The sequence below is a fragment of the Seriola lalandi genome, unplaced genomic scaffold, assembly GCF_002814215.2.
Source record: "Seriola lalandi dorsalis isolate HSWRI2012SDOR001 ecotype SW California unplaced genomic scaffold, Sedor1 jcf7180002054335, whole genome shotgun sequence".
Taxonomy (NCBI): domain Eukaryota; kingdom Metazoa; phylum Chordata; class Actinopteri; order Carangiformes; family Carangidae; genus Seriola; species Seriola lalandi.
The window spans coordinates 609917-612914 of NW_019524888.1; the positions used below are offsets into that span (position 1 = coordinate 609917).

Sequence of the window (2998 nt, forward strand, 5' to 3'; positions counted from 1 at the left end):
GGAGGGGGTGGGGGAAGGAGGGGGGTCTCATGGGTGTAAGTCAACGCCAGACAGTGTTAATGTGTCTGAGATCCAGCCATCCATGGAGAGACACACCAGTGTGGTGCGTGTTCAAGCCCGAACTGCAAAAAAAGAAAAAGAAAAAAAGAAAGAAAAGCTCTCTCTGTGTTGGAGCATGTGCGTGGCATGTACTTTGTCCATCGTGAACCAGCTGAGGAATCTTCGCCTTTTCGTTATTCACGTCACGTCCGCGCCTCTGACTGATTCACTGACGATACTAAATTTGTTCTTTTCTGGGTCGAATAATGTCTGAACTTTTGTTTTATTGTGCTCTCTGCGTTTCATTGGTGGGTTTATTCCCTTGATGGCAGTTCTGAAGTTGTCAATCACAGGAAACTGGTACATTTTGAAAAACTTTACTATGACGGTTTTAACATTTCACCGAATGAATTCAAACGCTGCAGGGGGGGTTATTCGGTTGGGTTCTGATCCATATTCCCACATTACATATTCTATACAGTGCGCTGCATATATTTAACTTCATAGCTTTTGAGTCCTGGTGCCCTCACCTCTCCTTTTTAATGACACACATCTCTTCCCGACCCATCTCTCAACTCCTCCCCCTCAACGTTGACAAGAACCTCAACCCCCCCACCCCCACCCCATCCAAAAAAAAAAAAATCCATCTCCCCATCTCTTCTCTTCCGAGTCTCTTGCTCTCTTGTTTTCTCTGCTCACTGGAGGAGGTGATGTAAGAACATTAATGCACCGGGAGGGCACGGGGAGGGTGTGTGTGTGCATGTATGTGTGAGAGCGAAAGGACAGGCAAAGAGGTACTCTGCTCACTCATGTTGAATGTAGGGAGGGGCATGACAAGTTGGGAAGAGATGGATCAAAGATTCATAGGCCCGACCTTCAGCTTTAAAACAGGCTCACACGCGCACACACAAACACACACACACTACACACTCAGCGACGTTCACCCACGTCAGTTCTGTCATCTCTTTTACATCTGTCATGATTGCTCTTTCATACACCGTGTGACCCGAATACACAAAAAATGTCAGCCATGTTTGTGCATGTTTCACAGCCAACATGCTCTATACATCTTACGCTTTTGTTTTTTGGGGTTTTTTTTTCACATTTCACCTCACCTGTTCAGCGGGAGGTGGGTTTACAGCAGGAGCCAGGGGAAGCAGAAACTGTTGAGCGTTGGGGTTCATCCAGTAACCGTAAGGATGCCGATCAGAAGAGATTCTTCTCCTGTTCTCCTGTAGCCAAGGGCAGAGACACGTCTTACTACGGGCAAAGGCACACGCAGAGTCGAGCCGACACGCCACGGGGCGATGGCAGTGAGGCCAAACGAGTAGTCATGCATTTCCCCTGACTCACTGCCTTGTCTCATCTCATGTTTTATTAATAGCATGCAGCTTATTGTCTATGCACTCCGGTAGTTGTGTTTTTTTTTTGGTTTTATGTTTTTTTGTCACAGTTTAAGACCAGGTGACATCCTTCGAACCGCGAACTCAAACGTACATCTTTTTCTGGGAGCGCTACTCCCTGCCGCCTCTCTCTTCTCCGATTCTGGGTTCACGTGTAGCCGAAATTCCTCTGATTTGACAAATGTGGCGTGGAGAGGTGGAAAGGGGCCCGCTGGCTGTGCCTTCACGCATGCTTAAGCTCCAATTTATTCTGTCCACCTTAGAGCTGGGCTTAAAAGAGAATGGAGAAGTTAAGGAAGTTCGCTCTTTTTTCCCTTTTAACTGCACAGATTCACTTGAGATCATCGTATATGGAGACGAGCCTGGGAACATTACGAATTCCGTTTTCTCCTGACATATCAACACTGAGCCCGTCCTGCTTTATCTACACACTATGTTGGAGTGCCTGTACAACTATCATGTATAGCTACATATTAAGTGGCATGCAATACTTCCTTTTAATGTGTATATGTAGGTGTGTATCTGTGAGTGTGTGCGTGTGTGCATGCGTGTGTGTGTGTGTGTGTGTGTGTGTGTGTGTGTTTTGAGATCCGTGCCTCACTGCTTTGCCTCAGTTCAAAAGGGTTTAGTCCCGACAACGTGATGTCGGGCTGCGTCAGCTCCACCAATCCCAGCTTGGATAGCAACATTAGCAGCCAATCAGAAACTCCCAGCAGCCTTTGCTGTATGCCCTCTTTCCATATTCAGCAACACTAGTCTCAATCTGCTGGCTTCCCTGGGATGTTGCATAAAGACCCCCCATTCAACACGCTCCCATATTACAAGTTTCTTATGTCTGCATTATGACAACTCTTCAGTAACACAACCTTCTGTGTGGATGCAAGTGTATGGAAACACTGGAGCACAGGCGAACTCTTCGCAGTCAAAGTGACATCCACATGTCAGAGGGTAACAGCAGTTCCGTTTCATCACGACGGTTGAAAAGATGATTCGATGTGTTGAGAGTGATCTCTGTCGAGATGCAAACACATTGTGCCTGTTCTTTTCACACACTGCGGATCAATTGCGCACGCATCTTCATACACGCAAGCATACTGTTCACTTCACATTATGCACAAGTGCTCATTATGCCCACTCATAGACGGCTTTACTCCATTTGTGCATGCATGCGAATAGGCAAAACGCACACACACACATATATGCGTGCACACGCACTGTACATGCAGAGGGTGTGCGCACAGCTGCACCAGTGGCATGTCAAGTTTGTTCACTGAATACTTCCTCACAGAAGGCCGCGTTTCACTCGCTGTATCTCGTGTCCCCTCAGCTGCCAGCGGAGGATAGAAGCACCTTATCTAACCACTTCTCAACCTTGCCAGCCTGTCAGCTACCTTTTTTTGCTCCTTAACCTGTTAACGTAAGGTCACCTCGCTTCCTCTCCTCCCACTTTTCCCTGATGTCTTATGTTTCCTTGCTCTGTTCCGTTCTTCAGCCCCCCCCATTCATTTTTCCAAATTCTTTACCAGTTTCCCGCTCTCCTCCTGTCTCAACCCCCC

At 47.3% G+C, this 2998-nt stretch overlaps 1 protein-coding gene across 1 annotated transcript in view; it reads left to right on the forward strand.

The window, feature by feature from the left end:
* The window catches only part of msrab (methionine sulfoxide reductase Ab), a 33696-nt gene that overhangs the window by 11184 nt on the left and 19514 nt on the right, over window positions 1-2998 (forward strand). The window lies entirely within an intron of this gene.